We start from the raw sequence: 26931 nt of genomic DNA on the forward strand, positions 1-26931 counted from the left end.
GGGGGCCACGTGGGCGCAGTTCGCCTCCTCCCCCCACTGGCGCTGGTGTGCACAGATGCTTTCTCAAAGGCCTGCGTGCCCCCTGTGCCACTGGCCCTTCCTTCGTCCCCCGCCCCCACCCTAGACAGCCCCAGTTTCTTCCCCGAGGTGAAGGGATTTGGACTTCTCCCCCCAGGTGCTTGAAAGGAGAGAAGGTTGGAGGAGGAGGAGGAGGCTGGGGGGCTGCTGGTGGTGGTGACAGGGCTGGGAGAGAGGAGAGGGACGGAAGGGAGGAGGGGGCTGGGTGGGGTGGGGGTGACAGGCAGAGAGGAGCCTGGTCAACAAGCCAGCACCACTCTGCTAGGAGGCCAGGCCGGCTCCTGCAGCCGACGCATCCTGTGTGAGCAGACACACATAGCTTGCTTTCTTGGGGGCTCTTTGTCAGCCACCAACACAGAGAACACACACTGACACACACGTACACAAAGATCTGAGCCAGGTTGTGGGAGGTAAGTGGGGGAAGGAGAAGGAGGGAAACAATGTCCGCGGAGGGCTGTGGGGCGGAGGGAGGGGGATGGGCCCTGAGGGGCTCTGGGGTGCTGGTGAGGTGAGCATTTCCAAGACCGTGCTGCTTGTGTGGTGGTGGGGGGGACACAAGATGACCTTCCCCTGCTCAGGAAGACCTAAAAGGGAAAAGCAACCCCCAGTGAGATCCCCCTGTGCTGATGATTTTCAGGGACTTGTTGGCAACTCAGCGAGGGTTGCCATAGCTTTTTTATGTAGGGTGACCAGAACCGGCTGAAACTGGTTTGAGGCAGATCAGCTCCTGAACACAATGCAGTCACTGAGCTACTACAGTGGGATTGCAGCTTCCTCCCTCCATGGCAGCCAAAAGCAGAGGAGCTTGCAGGAAGGGAAGGGACCATCCCAACACAGTATGTGAATGCACACTTAGACACCACACAGCACTGGTACGTGACTAATGGAGCCCTTAAAGATTCTGGGTAGAGAAGATGGAGAAAAAGGTGCAGGTTTGCAGGGTCTGAGATTACTTGGGCTTTTCCTGCCTTTTTCTTTTGCTTAAGGGATGGACAAGGAGCTGAGATTTATGACCCTTATTAAAGAAAAAAAAATGTGCCTTGCTAGGGTGGGGACACTTGGTTTATGCAGTCTCTCTCTCTCTTTCTCTTGTGTCTTTAACAAAACCAAACCAAGATGAACTGATGGGTTTGTAATGGTAGTTTGTTTGTTGCTGGAGAATGCTACTTTGCATGCTTTTTTTCTCTTGCAGGGTATGTTCTGTTTTGTGCTTTTCCTTTTAGAAGCTACTAAAGGGTGTTGGGGATACTTCTGACTATTATGAAGGCCGAAAGGTAACAATATTGTTCTAGGAAATGAGCATAAATGCGTTCCAGTGATGCTGTTAGCCATACATGCTGTCTTTTTTTTCCTTGTAGGCCTGTTGACTGGGGCTGCTTTTAACCCTTTCCTATTTGCTGAGAATGCAGCCGTGTGACAGTAACTGAACACTGGTCCAAAGTCTTTCCAAAAGGTCAAGGTTCACAAGGTGAGAAATGCTGTTTTGAGCATGAATTTAAGTATTTATTTGCAGATCCATTCAGACACGGACTGGCAGTGGATTGCTACCCTGGAGATAAAATTGGGTGCAGAGTGGAGAAAAATACACCTAATGTTATCCCAGTGTAATGGGATTAGAGTGACTTTATGATGGTATTGCTATCAAGGTGAAATGCCCTCATTAAATCGCATGTGTCTGGGCAATCGCAAGAGTCAGGCCTGGAAACAAGGGCGTTTAGAGAAAGGTAGGCGTCAGGGCCTTGTGGAGAATGCACTGTTTTGCATACGACCAAAGTGGTACACATGTGGCATTTTCTCGAGATTATGAGATAAAGGAAGGGCTTCACCAAATCGAGGCAGCCTAGCCACCTTTTTAGGATTTGAGGAGTCTGAAGGTAGATTTGCCTTTTGTTCATTCATCACTTTTCTTTTATCTTGCTCTCTGTGTTAACCTGAAAGGTTTTTCCCTCCGAGTCAAGTGGTGGAATGTCTTTTATTGATTTTGGGGGCTGTTGACGGTGAGTTTGCCATTGGATTATTTGTGGCATACATTTTAATGCGGAATATTAATGTAATACCAGGAAGAGACTGGGTAGTCTGGCTTCATCTGTGAAAAGATGCCTGTTAACTCAAAGTCATGCTATAGAGGATGGTAGAAAATGTCTAATGCCTCCTTAAAAGGTTGCAGTTAGATCTGAGCTGGCATTTTTAACGCACCCTCCAAAACCAAAGGTTGGAGAGAAGAATGCAGCAAAGAACAAAGGCTGAGGGAGCTTACAGGGCAACACTAAACATTCTGCCTTGGGGTTCCTTATGAAAAGAACTGCAACTTCCCCAAACAGGAAACCAGCAGCTCTAGAATCATATCCAATATGATCTCAGCAACAGATAGAACTGGTTCTGCCTTTCTGCTGCTTTGGTGAAAGTACAGTCAAGAGGAGCTCATAGAAGACATGATTGAAAATAAATTTTTCCCCTGCTTTGAAGTGGGCATTTTGTTCTTCTCTGTGTTGAGCAGAATAGTCTTTTCAGCAATGCCGAGGATCTTAGAATTGGTTAAGTTGTGTGCTGGCAGTTGGTGGGCAGAATATCTGCAGTGAAGGATGTCAAGTATGCAAGGGTTTTTATTGTTAAGATGTTTTTCATTTAGCTACAGAACATCCACTGTGTGATAAAACTGGCAAAAGGGAAACAAGAGGGCATGGGCAGCTCAGAATACTTTACGTAGTATTTAATAGAGATAAATGTAATCTCAGACGGATAGACCAGTAAATAGCCTACATGATGGAACAAAATTCTTTACAAATCACTGTGCTAAAATTGGTTTTCAATTCTACATCATTTTTGACTGCCAGAGGTTCTGTGTATGAGTGTGGCAGAAATATGCTTGCAAAGCAGATCCAAATCCATGTTGCATGATGTGCTGCTGCTCTTGCTTTTCTGGTGCCAACTAAAACTCAGATGGCTAATATGATAAACCTTAATTAGCTTAATACAATACGGCATTTTATCATTCGGTCCTTCATTGTTGTCTTTTTTGAGAGTCAGTGATTTTTATTTATGGACAGTCAACCCCTTGCACTGGCTGGTTCTTAAAAATATGTTTAAAAAAAAAAATCTCTTTGTAAGGCATTGCATGTCATGGAATGTTCTGGTTTGCTCTCTTGGTGGTTTTTAGCTTTGTTACTCTCCCTCCCCCCCAGAAGTCTCCTGAAAATAGCATTTGTTTTGCAATTTAGACCAGTCTTTCCAGCTGCAGATGCTGTGGAAGGCTGGAGAGCTGGTTCTCCAGGGCAGTAATCATGAGCTTGATAGAAGCTTGTCTCAGGTGGTGATCTCACAGGGAGGTAACAATGTAGCAGGCCCAGGTCTCCCCCAGAGAGGAGCTGAGAAGCTTCTGGGCTAGGAAATGCCAATGTGCATGTGGGAGTAAGAAAGGGCATGCTCCTTCCTGGGAGAGCCAGGAGGGAACCCCGGCAATCATACTTAGGGCGGGGCGGACCTGCAACAGTTTCCAAGGACGACCTGCAGGCCATCCCTTGTGGAGCAGGAATGTGTGGGTTTAGCTGAGAAGAGTACACTGGAAAGAAAGCGTAACTTGGTGTTGAGACCTGCTTGTTTTTTATCACTTGCCTGTGTAGTCATTTTTTCCATGTTAAAGAACTGGATCCAGGGGCTTTTAGAATTCTCAGCCTAACCTGGTTCAGGAATGTGAGGCGTGGGTCTTTCTTTTCCCTGCCTCCACCCACCTTGAATCACATGTAAAGAAGGTCTAGGAAGGAGGTAGTCAACATGTAAGTGGAATTTTCAGCTTATGCCTTTGGTCGTGGGTTAGAATTTTTAGGATTTGTGTTCTCCTATACCCAGTTTATTTCTTCCTTTGAAATGCTTTTTTGGGCTTTGCTGGGAAGTACAGTCTGTCTTCTTCAGTTGGTTTTGAATAACCTTTCCTACAGCCTTGGTGGAATTCCATCTGGCTGTTTGCAGCTGGAGTGGTGGTCACCCTTGTGTGGAACCTCAAAAAGGTTGCCAGTGACGGCTCCATTCCCCTAACATCTCTGCCTGATGCCCAGACCATCAATTAAGTACAGCAGCAGCTGCTGTGGTAAAATGTTACACAAGTGCACACCTTCGTGTTAGTTGTATTTTAGGGATGATCTTTAACCAAGTCATGATTAAAGAATTAACTTTTTTTTTTGTTTGTCTGCAGTTTCTGGCTGGGGCCGGGTTTGAACCTGCCATCTCCAGTATATAGGGCTGGCACCCTATTCTTTTGAGCCACAGGTGCCACTCAGAATTAACTTTTTTAATCTTAAAATTTATATACAGTAAAATTCACTCAGTGATAATACAATTCTGCGGGTTTGACCTAGGTAAAGAGTCATTTATCCACTACCACAGTTGATAGAAGATAGTTCCAGCACACCAAAAAATGCCTTTTGCTGCTTTTTCTCCCCAAACCTACTGCTGGCAACCCGCTATAGGGATATTGTTCTGTCTCTAGAGTTTGTTCTTTCCTAGAATGTTATATGAATGGCTTCTTTCACTTAGCAAAGTATAGTTGAGATACATCCATATTCTGTGTGTTGATGCTTGGTTCTTTTTTAATGCTGAGTAGTATTCCACTGTATGGATATACCACAGTTTGCTTATTCATATTCACTGGTTGAAGGACATTAGGGATGTTTCCAGTTTTTGGTAATTGTGAATAAAGCTGCTATAAACATTTTTGTACAGATTTTTATGTGAATATAATAATTATTATTTTTGAGTTAGAGTCTCACCCTATTTGCCCAGGCTACAGTGTCATGGCATCAGCCTAGGTCACAGCAACCTCAGTGTGCTGGGCTCAAGTGATCCTCCTGCCTCAGCCTCCTGAGTAGCTGGGACTACCGGCTCTCTCCACAATGCCTAGCTAATTTTTCTATATTTAGTAGAGACAGGGGATCTTCTTCTTGCTCAGGCTGGTCTGAGAGTCCTAGCCACAAGCAGTTCTCCTGCATCCATCTCCTAGGATTATAGGCGTGAGCCATTGCACCCAGCCATAAGTTTTTATTTCTCTTAGGTAAACACAGTCATGAGTCAAGTAACAATGGTGGGGTAGGATGTGAGAAATGCATGGTTAGGTGATTACATCATCATGTGAACACTGTGGAGTATACCTACACAAACCTAGGTGGTATACCCTGCCACAGCTAGGCTACATGGGATGGCCTGTTGCTCCTGGGCTACAAACCTGTACCACATGTTACTGTCTGGAGTACTGTAGGCAGTTGTAACACAATGGTAAGTATATGTGTATCAAAACCTACCTGAACATAGACAGGGTACAGAAAAGTATGGTATAATTTTTTGGGACCACCATTATTTTATGCAGGCCATTATTGACCTAAACATCATTATCCATTGCGTGACTATACTTAAAATTGAGACGTCTAGGTCATATGGTACATACGTAGGAATTAAAAGTTTGAATGAAAATAATCTTATTGTAACTCTCAGAAAAGAGTTAACCTGGTTAGCTGCAGTTAAGACTTCCCAAGAAAGAGATTGTAGTGAAGGTTGTCTGAAGGCACACGAGAGATGATGGTGATAATAGAACACTCGCTAATGGGATGACATGCTTTATAACCCTGAACTAATCGGAATTAGCCGAAAGTGGAAACAAAAACTGCCAGTGGTAAAATGTCCGTTATTTCCCATAGCAGTTATTTTTAATCTCTTCAGAAACATTTGGCAGTTTAATTTTTACATTTGTCTTCAGGTTCAATAAAACCCCAAACAATAATAGAATTGAAATTTTGGAAGGTAATATTAAAGACCTTTGTTGAAATCTTAGTTGTGTGTAAACAGCTTCTTAATTATAATTTGTTTTATTGACTGCCAAAATAATGGTGGTGTTTTCATAGTTGAAGTTACTATTCAGCTTTTCTAATGGTTAAGGAACTAAAAATATTTAACCAATATCAAGGCAGTGAAAGGGAGATTTTGGAAGCAGATTTTTTTTTTTTTTTAAGGATAAAATAGCTTTCAGGGTTGGGAAGAACAGATCTTGAAAGCTGTTTGAGAGATGGAGACGAGGGTAGTGTAGAGGGAGGATAGCCCAAGAAATGGGAAGCGATTAATTTGGGGATTATTGCAGCCATTTAAGAGATAACCTAGTGTTCACTAATCACCAGATATTATGCTGGGCACTGGGAATACAGAGGGGAAATGACACCAAAGGGAAAATCCTGGTGGGAAGGAGCTTCCAGAAGCTATGATGGGAATATGAATGGGTGCCTAACGCCAGTGCCCTTGAAGAACTTTGAACTTCTTTCGAAAATAATTTAATGACTTTTTTTGGTCAGAGTCTTACTCTACTGCCCTGGGTAGAGTGCTGGGGCATTATAGCTCACAGCAACCTCAAACTCTTTGGGTAAGATGGGGTTCTCGCTCTTGCTCAGGCTAGTCTCAAACTCCTCAGCTCAAGCAATCCACCCTCCTTGGCCTCTCAGAGTGCTAGGATGACAGGCCATAGAGTATGGCCTTAATTCATGATCTTTAAAAATTTTCATGGCATAGCTAAGAGCCTCTTGTGGGACATGAGTGGGGCGTGACACACCGGTTGAAAATCACTGATCTGAAGTGTTCCTTCAGAACACTGAAGGGGAGGGGGTGGCAGGTAGTGGCTGCTTTGAGGGCCACGCGTGTGCCTGACTGGATTAGGGAAGGGACGGAGAGGGAGGCATTGAGGCTGCCTCCCCAGTGGCAGGCTGAAGCTGCAGCTTTGAGATAGCAAATTCAGAAGGCCGAATGGATCTGGGGGAGCTGCTGTTAGCCTCTAGGCTTTGTCCGTCCATCTGAAGTTCTGTGGGCTGTTCTGGACCTCTCGACTACAAGTAATTAGCATGCAGGAAAGGGTAGAAGAAAGAAGTAAAGAGGGTAGAGTTTGGGCCCTCTAAGAGTGAAAACCATGAGTGAAAGGGAGAGAGGTGCTAAAGGACTTAAAATACGTGCTTCAGGAAGTTGGGGGGCATAACATTTCCAGAAAGATAGAAAATGAGACTGGTGCAGTGGCTCATGCCTTTGTTCCCAGCACTTGGGAAGACTGAGGCCAGAGGATCATTTGAAGTTCAAGACCAGCTTGGACAGTGTAGCCAGATTCTGTCTCTACCACATGCCCACAGATGCTATTAGTAGTTAACATTTGTGCAGTGCAGAGGGTAGTGGCCTTTTACTTTTGTTATCTTCTTTTTTTATGTGATGGGGTCTTGCTATGTTGTCCAGGCTAGACTTGAATTCCTGGCCTCAAGCGATCTCTCCTCAACCTCTGGATTAGCTGGGACTATGAATGTGCACTATCATGCTCATTTACTCTGTTGTCTCATTTAATATGGAACAACAAGATGAGCTGTATGCTCTTATCCCCATGGTACTTGTTGGGGAAACTGAGGCAGAGACCCTGGCCAAAGTCCCTGGCTCATAAATGGTAGTAGAGGCAGGATTTGAAGGATGCTCTTATCACTGTGCTATTCTGCCTTGGGGGTTGGGGCACCACTGGTGGATAGGGGGTGATGTGGAAGTTGTTTTAGGGGTATGAAGAGCAGAAGGTTCCCAGAGGTGGCAGCAGCAAAGAGAACTCATGGTGCTCATTAGAGGTGACAGTTGATGACTGTCATTGAAGTGAGAATGTGCAGTAGAGATTTTCCTGACTTTAGTCAGCACAGAGAAGAGAATCTGTGTCTGCATCAGAAATAGCATGTCGGGAAGACCCGAACAATTTCACTGGTCTCTAGGGTGAGGATGCAGATGGGACAGAAGGGATGGAGAGAGGTTTGTGTACTCTTTGAAAAGGGTGAGAAAATCAAAGCAAATCGAAAGTGGTGCCAAGAAGAATCTTTTGTTCCAACAATAAATAAATACAGTTTAAAGGATTCTTTGAATCATCATCTACATGTAGGAAGTTCTAAACTCTGGCTGTTTTAGAAGGGGGGGGAGAGCAAATTCTGTTTAAATTTGGAGACAGAAATGAGTTATTTTTTGACAAACTCAAAGAGTGTCTATTTTAGTTGACTCTAATACACTCCCTGCTAAGGATTCCTCTTTAAAGATGGTCTTTAGGGCCCCCAATGTTTTTTTTTTTTTTTTTTTTTTGGTAGAGACAGAGTCTCACTTTATCGCCCTCAGTAGAGTGCTGTGACATCACACTGCTCACAGCAACCTCCAACTCCTGGGCCCAGGTGATGGAGGCTGGGACCACAGGCACCTGCCACAACACCCGGCCATATTTTTTTGTTGCAGTTCAGTTGGGGCCGGATTTGAACCCGCCACCTTTGGTATATGGGGCTAGTGCCCTACCCACTGAGCCACATGTGCCGCCCCTCCCAAGGCGTTTTTTTTTTTTAAGACAGTCTCACTTTGTCACACCCTTGGTAGAGTGCCGTGGTGTCACACCTCACAGCAACCACAAACTCTGGGGCTCAAGTGATCTTCTTGGCTCAGCCTCCCGAGTAACTGTCATAGTGCCCAGCTATTTTTAGAGAAGGGTCTCACTCTGGTTCAGGCTGGTCTTGAACTCCTCAGCTGAGGTGATCCACCCGCTTGGCCTCCCAGAGTGCTAGGATTACATACATGAGCCACTGCATCCAGCCTCAACATGCAGTTTTTATAAATTGTTTTCAGTCTGTTACTACAACTTTACATAATTAGAGCTTTCAGATCTACAGAGACCTAATGATAAAATGGGGTGTTGAAGTTCTTGACTATTTTCTCCACATCAGCCTTTGCTTTTGGGGACACAGACTCCTCCTTTCTAAAGGCTAACTCATGGTGCTGGTAATGGGTATTGATTTTATCATTTTCTTCTGTGAGGAAGAAATTATTTCTAAGGATATGAATTGTAACAATTAGATTGTTGAAAAACTTAAGAGTTTAGAAAATTCAAAAACTATCTGTTTGAAAGGATCTTCATTTTCTACGTTGAGCCCAAACTGGGGGACAGGGGCCATCAGATAGTTCATGGCAAGTTTGAAACTAGAACTCAGCACTCTGCGCTCCTAATGTCAGGCCACTGCCCTGACTCCCTGCCTTCCAGATTTGTAAGTGTTTGGATGGTATTTAATCCAGTTCATTCGTTTTCATTATCCTTGTATCATATGAACCCCAAACGATGAGTTAATCGTCTCTCTCTTTTCTCTCTTTTTTTTTTTTTTGGTAGAGACAAGAGTCTCACTTTATTTCCCTCAGTATAGTGCCATGGCATCCATCACATAGCTCACTGCAACCTCCAGCTCCTGGGCTTAGGCTATTCTCTTGCCTCAGCCTCCCAAGTAGCTGGGATTACAGGTGCCTGCCACAATGCCCGGCTTTTTTTTGTTGCAGTTTGGCTGGGGCTGGGTTTGAACCCGCCACCCTACGGGGGCCGGCGCCCTACTCACTGAGCCACAGGCGCTGCCCAGCATGAGTTAATCGAATTAAGCCTCACACAGGTACTTATGGACAAGCTGGTCCTTAGCCGTCTCGCTGACTTAACATAGCAAGAACGGAAGGGTCAGTTTGCAAACTTGATGATGCTGAGTGTTCAGTTAAATCTGAGTAGTAAGGCCACAGAGATTAGATTTTTGGTTGCCTCTGCCTAGCTCTCAACAACAACACACACCTGTTTGCCTACACATCATGATATAAACCTGTGTTCTGCCACTTAGTAGCCCTGGGACCTTAAACAAGTTACTTAAATTCTAAGCCATATGAGGCGTAAATACACATCCAGTGCTTGGCGGAGGGGTAAGTCCTAAAATTGTACCTATTCTGTGTTCTTCCGTCTCTGCTTGAGGAGAATGGTCTTGGCCCCAGCATTTTTTTTTTTTCTCTTTTTCTTTCTTAGAGGGCATTGTGTCTCCTGTCCTGCCTTACTTCATTTGCAAGTAGATGTTTGTTTTTGACCATGAAAACACGCACAGTGTGTGTGCCTCCCGCCTCACATCAGGGCTTCAGTTACAGCTGCCCTACATCTGGTTAAAAGTAGGTGAAATGTAGGCATGGGGGTAGTGGATGCTTGTTCCTACTTGGCTGTACTTTGCTTTGTAGTTGGAGAGTCTTGTCCAAGTTTTGGACTTGAACTTCTTTGCTCCCAGAAAAATTGAGCCCAACCATTGAGTGGCTGAACTTAAGGTTGTCTGTTGGTATAATTTATGTTGATTAAAGTTTAAAACATAACAAAAACTTGATTGTGAAAATATGCTGGGTTAGCAAAAGCCTGGGTTTCTGTCTTTTTCCTGGACACTTTGCTTCCCATGTTTGACAGTGGCTGGGTAGATACTCATGGTTTGCACGCTAGGATTGGGGCTGGACAGAAGATTGAGTGGAGCAGGGATCTGAGAGATCTACAAATAATTATTTTATCTCTAATCACTCTGTCTAGTATGGTGGCCAAGTAGCCACATGTCTACCAAGCAGTGAAAACATGGCTAGCCCTAATTGAGATGAGCTCAAAGTATAAGATACACACCAGGTTTTGACAGAAGATATCTCATTAGCTTTTTATATTGAACTAATAATACTCTGGATATTTTGGTTAAATACAATTGTTAAATTTATTTTGCTCCCATCCCTTTTTCCCCCTCTTTTAAAAAATGTGGCTACTAGAAAATGTAAAACTATTTGCGTGGCTTGCATTATATTTCTAGTGGATAGTGCTGGTCTGGAATGTTGGATGGACATTAAATAAATTTAGCAATGAAATTTCTCTGGTGCCCTGCAGTATTCATAATTATTGATAGAGAGCCCCTCCTTTGGAAGGAAAGTGTGATAACTGTAAGAAACTTCTCTAGCGCGGGCCCTTTTTCTCTCCCAGGTGTTCCTAATTCATCTGTCTCAATCAGAGTCCTCACAGAGCTGTTGAATTGGCATCTGCTTCATGATGGAAAGGGAATAACAGAGTTTATGCGTGCTGGATGCCTTGCATCACTGTCCCCCGTGAGGTTGTAACTAAAAGTTCCTCCGGAGACGCAGAGAGGTTGACTGATTAACCAAAATTTGCTCTGCCCGTAAGTGATTGACCCTGGATTTGAACCAGGATTGGGCCGGCTTTGAAGTTCTTCCCCGACTGCACTGCTTCTTACTACTTTTCCCCTGTAAAAGCTCCTAGCTGCTGCTCATGTCCCATACCTGTCGCCCGGGTTCCTGGTGGGGTCTTAGGTGCCTTTGTTGTCCAGGGTCCCTGGTGGGGTCTTAGGTGCCTTTGTTGTCCAGACTGCACTTCTCATACTTTTAATTTGCATACAGATCCTCTGGGTATCTTGTTAAAATACAGATTAATAATTCTGCAGGGCTGCGGTGGCCTCAGTGTTGTGCATTTCTGAATGCACACTGGTCCAGGGACTGTCACTTTTAGTAGCAGGGGTCTCGACTCTGCCTGACTTGCTTCCTCTCTGCTGGCAGAGTGATCTGATTCCCCAGTCATGCCTGACTGACTTCACAGGGGCTCACCCCTTGGGTTGGTACGTGCTGCTAGCAGCGAGTGCAAGTAGGGCTAGACCTGGTCCTCGACGGCCAGGTGTAGCTTGAACACTGATTTCTGGTTCTTGGGATCTGCCTGGGTCCTAGGTTTATTTCTCTTCTTACCTTCCTGCTTTGTTCCAGCTTTGGTATCTTTTTTTTTTTTTGAGACAGAGTCTCAATTTGTTGCCCTTGGTAGTGTAATGTGGCGTCACAGCTCACAGCAACATCAAACTCTTGGGCTCAAGCAATTCTCTTGCATCAGCCTCCCAAGTAGGTGGGACTACAGGCGCCTGCCACAATGCCTGGCTATTTTTTGGTTGCAGAACATTGTTGTTCACCAGGCCTGGGCGGGGATCAGACCCGCCAGCCTTATTATATGTGGCCGGCACCCTACTCACTGAGCAACAGGCGCCACGCCCAGCTTTGGTATCTTGATCCCACCGACTCCTTGCTGCTTGTAGTCTGATGAGACAGAAGGTAATTTTGAGATGAGATTCAGGTACCTGTTGTGTGACTCGTGAAGACTGTCAGGCCTTACATGAACACATCAGAGTGACTGCCACGTTTAGTTCAGGGATTTCCTATCTAGCGAGAGACTGTTTCTGCCCCCATGCCTGATAAAGATTCGAGGTAACTTGGGACTTTTCCTTAGAATGGGGGTTACTAGAGCCACCTCAGATGACAGTGTTGGAAATGTCTAATCACACTACTTCAGCACAAGGTGAAACTGGCCACCACTGAGTGCCTGGGTCCAGCTATCCTGGGGAAGGTGTTACACAGGGGCCTGGGCCAAATCAGAAGTTGGGTTTGTAGGAAGGAGTTCGGTATATTACGTGTTTGAACTGTAAGAGACTGGAAAACTTTAGTCAGCGTGTTTTTTTTTTCTTTTTTTGCAGTTTTGGCCGGGGCTGGGCTTTAACCCACCTGGGTATATGGGGCTGGTGCCCTACTGCTTGAGCTATGGGCGCCGCCCAGTGTTTTTATTCTGTTTTGTTTTTTACTTTAGGAAGACACATGGATTAAATCTGTCACATGGGTCACTGGGGAAGTTTTGAGACAGAACGTGTTATATGGTCCATTATGCACCTTTTTTTTTGTAGTTTTTGGCCAGGGCTGGGTTTGAACCCACCATCTCCAGTATATGGGGCCAGCGCCCCACCTCTTTGAGCCACAGACGCCACACGTCCATTATTCACTTTTTTTTTTTTTGTAGAGACAGAGTCTCACTGTACTGCCCTCGGGTAGAGTGCCGTGGCGTCACACGGCTCACAGCAACCTCTAACTCTTGGGCTTAAGCGATTCTCTTGCCTCAGCCTCCCGAGTAGCTGGGACTACAGGCGCCCGCCACAACGCCCAGCTATTTTTTTGTTGTTGCAGTTTGGCCGGGGCTGGGTTTGAACCCGCCACCCTCGGCATATGGGGCCGGCGCCCTACTCACTGAGCCACAGGCGCCGCCCCTTTTTTTTGTAGAGACAAAGTCTCACTGTACCGCCCTCGGGTAGAGTGCCGTGGCGTCACACGGCTCACAGCAACCTCTAACTTCTGGGCTTAAGCGATTCTCTTGCCTCAGCCTCCCGGGGAGCTGGGACTACAGGCCCGCGTCACAACGCCGGGCTATTTTTCTGTTGCAGTTTGGCCGGGGCGGGGTCCGAACCCGCCACCCTCGGCATATGGGGCCGGTGCCCTACTCACTGAGCCACAGGCGCCGCCTCGGTATTTCTCATTTTAAAATGTAATGCTTTGTGGCTTGGTTACGGGCGCCAGCCACACACACTGAGGGTGGCAGGTTCGAACCCGGCCCGGGCAACAGAAAAATAGCTGGGCATTGCGGTGGATGCCTGTAGTCCCAGCTATTTGGGAGGCTGACGCAAGAGAATCACTTAAGCATGAGTCACTTAAGAATGAGTTAGAGGTTGCTGTGAGCTGTGACTTTATGGCACTCTACTGAGGGCGACATAATGAGACTTTGTCTCAACAACAACAACAAAAAAGTAATGCTTTGCTCACTCCAGTAATCCCAATGCTCTGGGAGGCTGAGGCAGGTAGATCGCTTGAGCTCATAGTTGGAGACAAGCTTGAGGAAGAGCGAGATCCCATCTCTAAAAATAGCCAGATGTTGTGGTGGGTACCTGTTGTCCCAGCTACTTGGGAGGCTGAGGCAAGAGAATTGCTTGAGCCTTAGAGTTTGCTGTGAGCTATGCACGGCAGTCTACTGGAAGCAAGAAAGTTTCTCAAAAAAAAAAAAAATCAGTGCTTTCTAGAGAATGTCACTGTAAGCAAAATCTTGTGGCTGCCTTTGCTCAGACATTGACAAAACCATTAATTGAATGAGTAAAGTGAGAAATGAGCTACATGTGTTTATTAGACAAGTTTAACAGGCTGGACACAAAAAAACAAGGAAATTGGGCTGAGCAGGATAACTCACGCCTGTATCCCAACACTCTGGGAGGCTGAGGCAGGAGAATTGCTTGAGCTCAGGAGTTTGAGACCAGTCTGAGCAAGAGTGAGACTGTCTCAACTAAAAATTGAAAAAATCAGCCTGGTAGGAGCCTGTAATTCTAGTTACTCAAGGAGGCTGAGGCAGGAGGATGGCTGGAATTGAGGAGTTTGAGGTTGCTGTGAGCTAGGCTGACGCCACTGTACTCTAGCCTAGGCTCTGTCTCAAGAAAAAAAAAAAGACAATGAAATCGGAGGCTGCCTTTTTGTATAGAATGTGCTCTTATTCATATATAAAAATGATCATCTTTTGGCCAACTGTTTTTTTTTTATTATTACATCATAGCTGTGTACATTAATGCGATCATGGGGCACCATACACTGGTTTTATAGACCGTTTGACACATTTTCATCACACTGGTTAACATAGCCTTCCTGGCATTTCAACTATTGGTTGGTTTTTTGAGTGGTTGGGATGGATTTTCCTTTTTTTTTTCAATCTTTTGTCTGTTCTCTTTATCTGCTTGAGCACAGACTTGTTATGTTCCTACACCGTTTCAGGGTTCTAGTTTGTAGCTTTCTCTTAATTCATTATTGTCAGAAATAGCTTACTTGTAAGTGAATTGAACGTGAGTTCTTAATTTTGTTTTTTTGAGACAGAGTCTCATTTTTTCACTAGGGTGCACAGCTCACAGCAACCTCAAATTCTTGGGCTTAAGCAATTCTCTTGCCTCTGCCTTCCAGGTAGCTGGGACTACAGGCACCTGCCACAATACCCGGCTATTTTTTTTGTTGTTGTTACTATGTAGTTGTTTGGCAGGCCTGGACTGGTTTTGAACCCACCAGACCCTGTGTATGTGGCTGGCACCCTAGCCGCTGAACTATAGGCGCTGAGCCTTTTCTTTTCTTTCTTTTTTTCTTAATGAGTTGGGGGTCTCACTCTTGCTCATGCAAATCTGGAACTCCTGAGCTCAAGCAATTCTGCCTCCTCAGCCTCCCACAGTGCTGGGATTACAGGTGTGAGCTACCATGCCTGGCTAGTTTTTCTATTTCTATTTTTATTTATGTATTTATTTTCTTTAGTTTTTCTATTTTTAGTAGAGACAGAGTCTTGCTCTTGCCCAGGCAGGTCTTCAACTCCTGAGCTCAGGCAATTGACCTACCTGGGCCTCCCAGAATGCTAAGATTACAGGTGTGAGCCACTGCACCTGGCCTAGAGTCTTTAATTTTTAATACTCTTTCCAAAATGCTTGCTTTGACTGTTGGGCAGGGGTGGGAAGAATACATAAAAGGAAAGGATTGGATTCAAGTTGAGGTTCTGAAAAAGATAAGTTTTGGTGGGATTGTGAAAAAGATAAGCAACAAGATTAGCTAGAGGGTGACTTGGTATCCTCAGGAAAACCCAGCTAAGGAAACTTTTGGAGTCTTTTTTTTCTTCTTTAAAAGATAGGGTCTTGCTCTGTCACTCAGTCTGGGGTGCAGGGGTGAGATCCTAGCTCACTGTAACCTCAGACTCTTGGCCTCAAGCCATCCTCCTACCTCATCCTCTCAAGTAGTGAGGACTATGGGTGCATGTTGCCGCATCTGGCTAATTTTTGAATATTTTTGTAGAGGTGGGCTCTTGCTGTGTTGCCTAGGCTTGTCTTGAACTCTTAGTCTCAAGTGATCCTCCTGCCTTGTCCTCCCAAAATGCTAGGATTATAGGCATGCACTGCCATGCCAGGCCTGGAGCCACGTTGGATATCTGAGTAGGCCTCACACAGCTTTGAACTGTGGGTAGTTTTAGTTTTCCGTCTATGCCCAAGGATCCCGAGGCTCAGAGAATGTAATGAATATGCCTCGGCTACATTGGAACTGGCCTTGATATCCAGTGCTTTCTGACCGTGAAGTCTGTCCCCTTTATCACCCAAGGTGTATGAGCTCTTTGGAATACAGAAAGTGAATCTTTTTTTCTATTTTCTTTTTTTTTTTTTTTTTTTTTTTTGTAGAGACAGAGTCTCACTGTACTGCCCTCGGGTAGAGTGCTGTGGCGTCACACAGCTCACAGCAATCTCTAACTCTTGGGCTTACGCGATTCTCTTGCCTCAGCCTCCCGAGCAGCTGGGACTACAGGCGCCTGCCACAACGCCCAGCTATTTTTTGGTTGCAGTTTGGCCGGGGCTGGGTCCGAACCCGCCACCCTCGGCATATGGGGCCGGCGCCCTACTCACTTAAAATCACGAAATATTTAGCTTGTAGTCTTTGCTCCATAAATATGTGTGTGGCAAATGCTGGTTGTCTGTGTAACATACTGGACTGAGACTCTGTAGGGAGGGAATTTGGCCAGGTGACTGGCGGGATTGACGAACGTTCAGGGTCTTTCCTGGGTAAACAGATGTATATTAGAGGCTTCTCACAGCCTTTGTGTACAGGGGCAGGTCATGTCTAGGTATGTATCTCTGTGGCAAAATGCAAGTCTGTTTTCTGGCCAGTGTTAATTTTGGAAAAGATTAAACACCTGCTGTAGCACTTGATGTAATACTGTAATTAGGCTTTAATGGTTTGTATTAGATGGCTCAGGATTCAAAAAAAATTTCTGTTCTAATCTTGAGCATTAGGATATTGTTGAGTTGGAGTTTCAGTTTGAGCTGTAACATCTTTGGTTACACAGTGCTCTAATTTCAGGTCATTGAGGATAGGAAAAATCTGTTGTGCATGTCTTGTTCTTAGAAGCCCTTACAGGGTGGCCTGTCTGCGAGGGGCACTTAGTCGAGGGTGCTCTTTATTCCAGCCCATGTACTTGTTGGGAATTATGACGGCATCTTTCTTGTTAACACCCATTTAGGAGCAGCAGAGTTGTGGCTTAATTTCATCCAGGGCTTTGTCTGTGCTAAGTCCTATCACTGACCTTGTTTGGATGTTGTACCACGTAGTAATAACTCACTCTGGGTCCATGTTACTGTGCTCCAGGTACTGTAGTTGGCATCTTACTTGGATTGTTATATTTAATCCTCACATTAACTCTGTGAGGCAGATCTTACTATTTCCATTTTGTACTTGGAGGGAGTAGAGTTTTTAAAGATGTTAAGTCACTGGCTTAGAATCTTGTAATTTGTAAAGGGAAAAGCCCAGAATTCACTCTAATTTGTCTTACTCCAAAGCCCTTGCTTTTAGCCACTACAGTGGACTGTGGCTTATAGGTATTGTTTCTACAGCTAATTGGTGACAGGCTCAGATATCTTTGAGGTTCGAAGCCACTACTCTGGGTCAGCCAGTATTTCTCCTGTTGTCAAGATCCAGGAGGTATTTCTTGCTTCATGAAACTGATGTAGCTATGGCACTGAAAGCCCGTGAACACTGAGATGGCCTGTGCCCCGTGTGTTTCTTCTTCTTTTTTTTTTGTAGAGACAGAGTCTCACTGTACCGCCCTCGGGTAGAGTGCCGTGGTGTCACACAGCTCACAGCAACCTCAAACTCTTGGGCTTACGCGATTCTTGCCTCAGCCTCCCGAGCAGCTGGGACTACAGGCGCCCGCCACAACGCCCGGCTATTTTTTGGTTGCAGTTTGGCCGGGGCTGGGTTTGAACCCGCCACCATTGGCATATGGGGCCGGCGCCCTACTCACTGAGCCACAGGCGCCGCCCGTGTGTTTCTTCTTTACACTGTGTGTGCATTTTACATTATAAGTAGCTGCTTCTTGGCAGAATTTATAGACACCAGCCAAACAAGGGTTTTATGATCCTTTCTGTGGCATAAAACTTACGGCAGAGCCCCCTGGGAAATACTTTTTTTTGAGATAGTCTCACTCTGATGCCCTTGGTAGAGTGCCCTGGTGTCATAGTTCACAGCAACCTCAAACTCCTGGGTTTTGAGCGATCCTTTTGCCTCAGCATCCTGAGTAGCTAGTACAGATGCCCGCCACAATACCTGGTTAGTTTACATTTTAATTATTGTTGTTATTGTTGTTCTTCCCTGTTTGGAAATTTGTTCCCTTGTTCTTTTCTTTTAAGGCGTCTTTGTTGATGCAGAGGTGTGCCTGGAGAGGAGCCACCCCCCAGAAAGGAGTTAGAGTTGACAGAAGAATGGGCAGAAAGCAGTTCACTCACGCTCTCACACTGTATCCCAAAATGAGCTCCTCAGACTCCTTGCCCCCCATGTAGTGGGACTACAAAAAAATTCAATTTTTTGTAGGGGGATGGGTGTCTCAGTCTGTGGCCTATGCTGTTCTTGAACTCCTGGCCTCAAATGATCTTCTGCCTCAGCTTCCCAAAACTCTAGGATTATAGATGTGTGCTTCTGTTCCAAGGCTTTTAAGTGAATCATTTCTTAAACTTTGCTTTGAGTATATCCCAAAGATAATATTCCCCCCAAAAAACTTCCAGCGACAGATAAGCTTGGCTAATGTTTCTAGCCCTAGATACCCATCCTGAAGATTCATAGTGGAGGTTCATGTTAGCACTGGAAAGCTCAGAGAAGCCTTGAGAAAAGAAGGGTGTATGTGTGTAACCTAGCATTGCTCAAATTCCTAGACTATAGACCCCATCCTTTCCCTTTTTTTTTTTTTTTTTTTTTTGGTGGAAAGTTTAGTAACAGGAGGAGCATTGCTGGGTAAATATTATTTTAAGCTGTTAATGTCTTTGATGAAATTAATGAAAAATGAGAGTGGGCCTTATGAAAAATACTCAGAGAGCTCTATCCATCCTGCTTTTAAGAGAATACCGCAATTGATAAACTGATGTAATTAATTCTTTCTCTGTTTTCCATATCAAGAATAGGACTTTAAAATGAGTTTATTTATTTATTTTTTTTGTAGAGACAGAGTCTCACTTTATCGCCCTCGGTAGAGTGCCGTGGCGTCATCACACAGCTCACAGCAACCTCCAAATCCTTGGGCTTAGGCGATTCTCTTGACTCAGCCTCCCAAGTAGCTGGGACTACAGGCGTCTGCCACAACACCCAGCTATTTTTTTGTTGTAGTTTGGCCGGGGCTGGATTTGAACCCGCCACCCTCGGCATATGGGGCTGGCGCCCTACCTGCTGAGCCACAGGCGCCGCCCTGAAATGAGTTTATTTTTAAAATCAGCAGCAGTCGGCATGCTCCGAATGATCAGTTTGGGGGATGCTCTCAGGCTCATTTTACAGATGAAAGTTGTATGTTCTACAAATATTGTTGGTAAATTTGTTACCTAGTGAGGATTGTTGCACGCTTAGCCAGTGGTATCATCCTGGAGTAAAAGAACAATTGTGATAACTACACGGTGAGCCCATTTGTCCCCTCCCTTGGTTGGTGGAAGAGGGTCAGGGCAGGTTTGGGCTGGGGCAGAGACTCACCACCATCTGCATACAGGCAGTTCCTGAGTTACAGACAGCTTGTACTTATGAACAGAGGCAATTATAGGTAATAGGTAAATGTACCTGTTTCAGCTTACATGGCATGTTCAACTTAACAATAAACCCACAGAACATATCTTGTTCATAACCCAGGGACTGCCTGTATGGGAAGGCCGTGGTGTGGATGACAGAGGGAAGCAGGTTCGCAGGTTCATTATTAGTAGGATTAAGTGTTGGTGCAGGTCAGGATGACGCAGGCAAGGTGTCTGTGTCCACATAGCGGGGTTAGGACATCCAAAGTGGTTTTGGACATTGCTAAGTATCATTGGTAGTGGGAAATTGCCTCAGTTGAGGACCACTGACTTCAAAGCCTTGTAGCAACAAGACTTAAAAGCTTCCAGTAGTGAACGTTCCAAAAGCAAGCCCTGTACTGAGGGGAGCAAGTGAGCAGACGAGCTGGTATTTCTAGCCACTTGTTTTCTGTTCCATGTTTTTGAATGCTGAAGTCTCACAAAATGTTTTCAAGTATTTTTTTTTCTTTCGTATTCAAAATTTTAAACATTGGTGAAATGAATTTGGGAAGAAACAACAAATACCGCTGATGGTTCCAAGCATTCTGGGGGACAAAGTCGTCTTTGCAGGATTTAGGGCTTAGGCATAAAAATTTAGAAGGCTTGGGCGGCGCCTGTGGCTCAGTCGGTAAGGCGCCGGCCCCATATACCGAGGGCCCCATATACCGAGGGCCCCATATACCGAGGGTGGCGGGTTCAAACCCGGCCCCAGCTGAACTGCAAGCAAAGAATAGCTGGGCGTTGTGGCGGGCGCCTGTAGTCCCAGCTACTCGGGAGGCTGAGGCAAGAGAATCGCTTAAGCCCAGGAGTTGAAGGTTGCTATGAGCTGTGTGAGGCCATGGCACTCTACCGAGGGCCATAAAGTGAGATTCTGTCTCTACAAAAAAAAAAAAAAAAAATTTAGAAGGCTTGTTCAGGTAACAAAGGAAAATTACCTTGAAGCTCTCCTTTCTATGCTCAAAACATCACTTCAAATTTAGGAAGTCAATACTTTGCTTCAAGCTATAATTGTAGAGATTCTAAGCGTGGTATATTTATAAAATTTCAAAGGAATGCTTCTAAAGTCTGTGTGAACTGTACTCCTAAGCCAGGAATTCATTGTTATCAGTATTTATGTGGATAAATAAGTAATTTCTTAGTTTAGAAATATTGGAATTTACCAAACATGTTCCTGTAGGGAAACAAAGGCAGTGTATATCCAACTAACAGCAAAGAAACTTGGATTTTTTTTTTCTTGTTTTCTCATCATGAAACTATTTGAATAAGCCACTTTAAGAGAGGCCATAGTGAATTTTCCTGAAGTTTATTGAAAGTGACAGGTTTAGCCGAGATCCTTTCAGTATCTCAAAAGTCATGATGAATTAGTAAGCTGTCAGCACCTGGGTCTTTTAGTTAAAAGAATGCATATCCGGGGCGGCGCCTGTGGCTCAGTGAGTAGGGCGCCGGCCCCATATGCCGAGGGTGGCGGGTTCAAACCCAGCCCCGGCCAAACTGCAACAAAAAATAGCCGGGCGTTGTGGCGGGCGCCTGTAGTCCCTGCTGCTCGGGAGGCTGAGGCAAGAGAATCGCGTAAGCCCAGGAGCTGGAGGTTGCTGTGAGCTGTGTGACGCCACGGCACTCTACCGAGGGCGGTACAGTGAGACTCTGTCTCTACAAAAAAAAAAAAAAAAAAAATGCATATCCGGGCGGCGCCTGTGGCTAAAGTTGTAGGGCGCTGATCCCATGTGCTGGAGGTGGCGGATTCAAACCCAGCCCCGGCCAAAAACCACAAAAAAAAAAAAAAAAGAATGCACATCCAGTGGGAAATAGAGTTTGTACAAAGGTCCCTTTGACAGAATGGCCAGGATTGGTGATCGTGACATCCTTAAGTTCGTAGGAAATTTCAGCTTCCACTGGCTTCCTATTGGGTAGACCTGAGATTTTGAAAATGCAAACCTACACTTATGTGATTGGACTTTGAAAAAATTTGTGTGTGTGTCTTACGAGAATACAAATGAAGTATACCCTAAAAGCGGAAGGTACTGCTGTAGTCCCCTGCCGACAGCTTGGGCCCACTGCCCTTCTTAGGTCTAAGTGTCAAAATCTTTGCATGCATCTTTCTGAGCCTTTCTGTGAATTTTCTACAGCTATGAGTCTTATAAACATGTTTGCTCTTTAAATTTTAATGTAGTTTGTGTATTGTTTTAAAACCACATTTTTTTTTTTTTTTGAGACAGAGTCTTACTTTATCGCCCTCAGTAGAGTACTGTAGCATCACAGCTCACAGCAACCTCCAACTCCTGGGAGATTCTCTTGCCTCAGCCTCCCAAGTAGCTGGGACTACAGGTGCCTGCCAGAACGTCCGGCTATTTTTTGTTGCAGTTTGGCCAGGGCCAGGTTTGAACCTGCCACCCTCAGTATATGGGGCCAGAGCCCTACCCACAGAGCCACAGGCGCTGCTCCCACATTTTATTTTCAATTGATGATGTGCTTTCATCTACCTGAACATTACCATGGCTCAACTTCACTTTTAATCACTGCATAGTACTCCACGAAAAACTCTACCAAAAATAATGTGAATGTACTTGACATTGTTGAACTGTACACTTCCAGGTGGTTAAGATGGTGATTTTATGTTATGTGTATTTTACCATAATTTTCTTAAAAAGTATGTACCATAATTGGTACATTATCATTTGTGTACCATAATCATTTCCCTTTTGAAGGACACTTACATGTTATCTAGTGTTTTCCTGTGTTACATACAAATAGCTGTGCACCAAACATTTTTGTACATATGATTCTCAGTTTGAGCGATTTTATTTCTTTGGTTTAAAACATCGTCCCTGGGGCTGGGCACGGTGGCTCATGCCTGTAATTCTACCATTCTGGACGCTGAGGCAGGTGGATTGCTTGAGCTCACAGGTTTGAAACCAACCTGAGCCAGAGCAAGACCCCGTCTCTAAAAATAGCCGGGTGTTGTGGTGGGCACCTCTAGTCCCAGGTTGTTGGGAGGCTGAGGCAGGAGAATCACTTGAGCTCAAGAGTTTGAGGTTGCTGTTAGCTGTGATGCCAGGGCACTCTGTCAGGGGTGACAGAGTGAAACTCTGTCTCCAACAACAAAAACAAGATGTTATTTCATTAGCTCATCAAGTCAGTGGGTACCTGGGGAGGTTCTGCCTGTAGCACTTTTTCATTTGTCCTCTGCCAGATGTCCGCAGAGAGGGTTAGCCCAAGTAAACTGCCTGGTCCCGAAGGCATTCATGGAGGTAAAATGAAGGACACCTCTAGGGAGAAGAAACAGCGAGATAACCAGCTCTGATAGCTGGGTTAGGCTGCTTACTGCATAACACGGTTGTGCAAGGTTGCCCCAGGGGGCCCCGGGCAAAGGGAGCCATTCTAGTCCCCATGCAGTGGTTTGGTGTTTATTGATAGTAAACTCTTTGTTCTGTGTCTTGAGTTTTTCCTGCAGAGCTACCCTTTCGAGATGCTAACCTGAGGGCAGTCTTGCCCTTTAAATGTACATTCTGTTTTCTAAAGAAAAACATAGGCCAGGTATTTTAGGAAGCCTTATGTATACAGTAAGTAGACATTCCACTGTTCGACAACCTTTGGCTCACAGGCAAGTCAGCACAATTCTATTTTTGACTCTTGAGCAAGAAAAAGAAAACACCGGTCATGTGGGTTGCCTGGATTTGCTTCATTTACGGGTATTGTTTGATGCTGATGTAGTCCCAGGGTGAGGTGGCACTCTGCCTGTCCTGTGCTGTGGGTTGGTCAGGTGGTCTGGGGGGAAGAGGGAGAGAAAGAAGACTGTGCAGTCTGCTGTGTCAGCCTGGGACCTGACATCTCCCACCTGGGCTCCAGTACAAAACCACAAATCAAAACAGAAACTCCCACGCTTGAGCTTGCAAGAGTGTCTGTGTCACGCAGGACTGGCCCCTATTGCTGCTTGTGGTCAGAGTGTCCGCTTCCCAATCCTAGGGTCTAGCTGAATGTTGGAGACCACGCTGAGTCTGGGGTGAGCTGCGGTTAGTGCCACTTCCTGAGGAAGTGACTGAGGCCGCCCAGCTTTGTGAATGCTGCTTTATCCCTGAGTCTTCCTGGGACAGACAGCAGCTTTTCCCAGTGAGGGGGAGGGTGGCTTTGGTATTAAAGGAGCCCTCCCCAAAGCAATCTTTTTTTTTCTTTTGAGACAGGGTCTCACTTTGTCACCCTCAGTACAGTGCAGTGACGTCATACCTCATAGCAACCTCAACTCTTAGGCTCAAGAGAGATCCTCTTGCCTCAGCCTCCTGAGTAGCGGGGACTACAGGTGCCTGCCACAATGCCCGGCTATTTTTTCTACTTTTTTAGGAAAGACGGGGTCTCCCTCTTGCTCAGTCCGGTCTTGAACTCCTGAGCCCGACTCCTGAACACCTGCCTCAGCCTCCCACAGTGCTAGGATTACAGGCGTGAGCCACCGTGCCTGGGCAGGACTTTATGTCTTCTGGTAAAGGATTTTCTGGGATTTATGTTCTGATGTACATTATGAAACTAATATATTTTGAAGGAATTTACTCAATCAAATAAGGAAACACGATCTTCATGGAGTTACTAGTTTTCACATGAGCAGATGCAGCATAAAACTTTAGGTAGTCCATTGATAGAGGAAAATTGAGCATTTTGAAACAGTTGTGTGATTTCAGCAAACCACATATTGAAGACAAATATTAAATTGACTCCATGTGAAGGTAAAGAAAAGAATCACAGGGGCGGCGCCTGTGGCTCAAAGGGAAAGGGCACCTGTCCCATATGCCGGAGGTGGCGGGTTCAAACCCAGCCCCGGCCAAAAACCACACACTCACACACAAAAATAAATAAATAAAATTATTAAAAAAAAAAAAGAAAAGAATCACAGTGTACCCTGTCATAGTTCAGTGTCACTCATTTTCAAATTTTATAAATATAAAATCGAGTATCTTCATTTTGAGGGTTTTATTATTAAAATGAAATGTGTATAATTCATATGGGTTGAGTATCCCTTATCTAAAATGCTTGGGATCAGAAATGTTAATTGATTTCAGATTTTTTTTTTTATTTGAGATTTTCTTTTTTTTTCAAGACAGAGTTTCACTTTGTCACCCTGGGTAGAGTACCCTGGGGTCATAGCTCACAGCAACCTCAAACGCTTGGGCTCAAGTGATTCTCTTGTCTCAGCCTCCCCAGTACCTGGGACTACAGGCACTTGCCACAATGCCTGTCTGTTTTTAGAGACAGGTCTTGCTCTGGCTCAGGCTGGTCTCGAACCTGTGAGCTCAGTCACCTTGGCCTCCCAGAGTGCTAGAATGACAGGCTTGAGCCACTGTCCGGCCAGATTTCAGATTATTTTGGACTTGGGAACATTTGCATCATGCTTACCAGTTGAGCATTCTAAATCCAAAAATCCAAAATCTGAAATGCACTAATGAGCATTTCCTTTGGCATCATGGTGGTGGTGGTCAAAAAGTTTTGGATTTTGATGCATTTTGGGTTTTGTATTTTTTGGACTTTTACTTTTCTTTGTCTTTTCCTGTATTCAGTGTATTTCCATGTTTTCTCTTTCCTTGATTTTGTTTTCCTGTCCTTTCCAAGCATTTTATGTATTTTTTTTTTTTTTTGTATGCGTGCTTCCATAGTTAATAACATGCAACAGTTGAAAGCTTTGACGTTAGCTAGGTAGTGGTAGTGGTGAATAAATCTCTTGTAGGCTTCCATGCAACATATATCCATGTTCTTTTAAAATAAAATATGGTTGGTAAGAAAACAGCACGAACATTAACTTGTATTTTTTACTTAAAAGAACATTTTTCTAGAAGGGGAGCAGGTGCATAAGAAATGTAAATGCTTAAGTAAAATTAAGTACCCTTGTTCAACCTGGGCTTACCTAAACATTTGCTTTTGTGTTACCCATAGGGTAGTTACTCTACATATGGCTCCCATTTTATCCATGTTCTTATACACTAGAACGGTGGTTATTATCTCCTTATTGATTTTTAGGTTTTTTCATTTTTAAAAACCTTAAAATTGTACTGGTATCTACTTGCCTAAATCCCCATTTCCCTCTGCAGTGCCCAGTGAAAAGAATTATCCCCACTCCCCCAACCTTTTTTGTGGAATTTGAAATGTAAGGAAAGTATATGAATTTCTTATTAAGTACAGCCTGCATTTGCACCAGCCACTACTTTAACTGTGAATACCTCTGTGAATATCTTGATTTCTTTCGCTCAGTCCTGTCCTGCCCTCTACTCTTTCTTCCTCTTCCTCGGACCTCTCCAGCTCTGCTTCCCAGTAGGTAAATGGCTTCTCTCTTTCCTTTTAAAAGGGACCTGAGACCCTTGTGCTTATGAACATTTGAAAATCACCAGATGAAATGGATCATGGTTTATAAGTTGAAAAGATTTCTTAGACTTGGTTTTGGTCTGTTTTTGCGCATGTTCTGAGGCTGTCTACTTAAAATAGGAATTCATTCACGATGAGTTTCACTAAAGGTACCTTAGACAGTTGGCCCGCTGTGTCGTTCTATCTTGAGCAGCCCTTCCCTTGCTGTTGGCCATGACAAATTTCTTCCTCATCTAGGCTTGCTGGTAAGTGCCAGCCTAAGCCAGTTTGTCCTCTCTTCTATAGCTGGATGAACTTTTGGGTTCACACTTTCCTTGAGTTTCAAGAAGTAGTTTGTTATTTGGGCTAAAACATTTCTTTCAGGCTAAGATCCTTCAGGAAAGTGAAAGTAAAAATACTAAAATAAGGCTAGAGGCACAGTGCCTCATGCCCATAATCCCAGCACTCTGGGAGGCCAAAGCAGGAAGATTGCTTGAGCTCAGGAGTTTGACCAGCCTGAGCAAGAGTGAGACCCCATCTCTAAAAACAGCCAGGTCTTGTGGCAGGCACCACCTATAGTCCCAGCTACCTGGGAGGCTGAGGCAAGTGAATCACTTGAGCCCAAGAGTTTGAGGTTGCTGTGAGTTAGGACGCCATGGCACTCAACCCGAGGGCAACTGAGTTGAGACTATCTCTAAAAAAACAAACAACTAAAATATTAGTCACTTATCTATAGGCAAGCCTAGTTCTCTATATAAAAATTAAGAATATGTAGTTTCCTGAGGGGGCGGAATGCAGAAGTTGTCTTTTCAGACATTTTATTTATTTATTTATTTTTTAGACAGAGTTTCATTATGTCGCCCTTGATAGAGTGCTGTGGTGTCACAGCTCATAGCAACCTCAAACTCTTGGGCTTAAGCGATTCTCTTGCCTCAGCTTCCCAAGTAACTGGGACTACAGGCGCCCACCACAATGCCCAGCTATTTTTTGATTGCAGTTGTCAATGTTAGCAGGCTGGGCCGGGTTCGACTCCACCCACCCCCATGTATGTGGCTGGCGCCCTAACCATTGATCTACGGGTGCCAAGCCTTTTCAGACATTTTAAACTAAGGATGTGGTTTCAGAGCATGAGTATAAATTATTTTAATTTCTCTGTTTCCCTCATCTTTAATTTTATCCCATGAGTTTAAGAATCTACAGAAATTTAAAGAAAAAATATGAAGTGCAACACTGTGTCTTAAAGGTTATTTTTTGAAGT

General features: G+C 44.7%; 1 protein-coding gene across 18 annotated transcripts in view; it reads left to right on the forward strand.

Moving 5' to 3' along the window:
* ZNF532 (zinc finger protein 532) overlaps positions 1 to 26931 on the forward strand; it is a 134750-nt gene that overhangs the window by 17087 nt on the left and 90732 nt on the right. For 6 of the 18 annotated variants that reach the window (XM_053571417.1, XM_053571427.1, XM_053571429.1 and 3 more), the window contains exons 1-2: positions 638 to 950; positions 1437 to 1546. The exons of 1 other annotated variant lie outside the window; for it this stretch is intronic. The gene's annotated coding sequence lies outside the window, so the exon portion shown is untranslated. Of the gene's footprint in view, positions 1 to 316; positions 489 to 637; positions 951 to 1270; positions 1353 to 1436; positions 1547 to 26931 lie in introns of those variants that run through there. 11 more of the 18 variants (XM_053571424.1, XM_053571423.1, XM_053571418.1 and 8 more) reach the window with 4 other exon arrangements.

Source organism: Nycticebus coucang, chromosome 19 (genome assembly GCF_027406575.1).
Source record: "Nycticebus coucang isolate mNycCou1 chromosome 19, mNycCou1.pri, whole genome shotgun sequence".
In the NCBI taxonomy this organism is placed as follows: domain Eukaryota; kingdom Metazoa; phylum Chordata; class Mammalia; order Primates; family Lorisidae; genus Nycticebus; species Nycticebus coucang.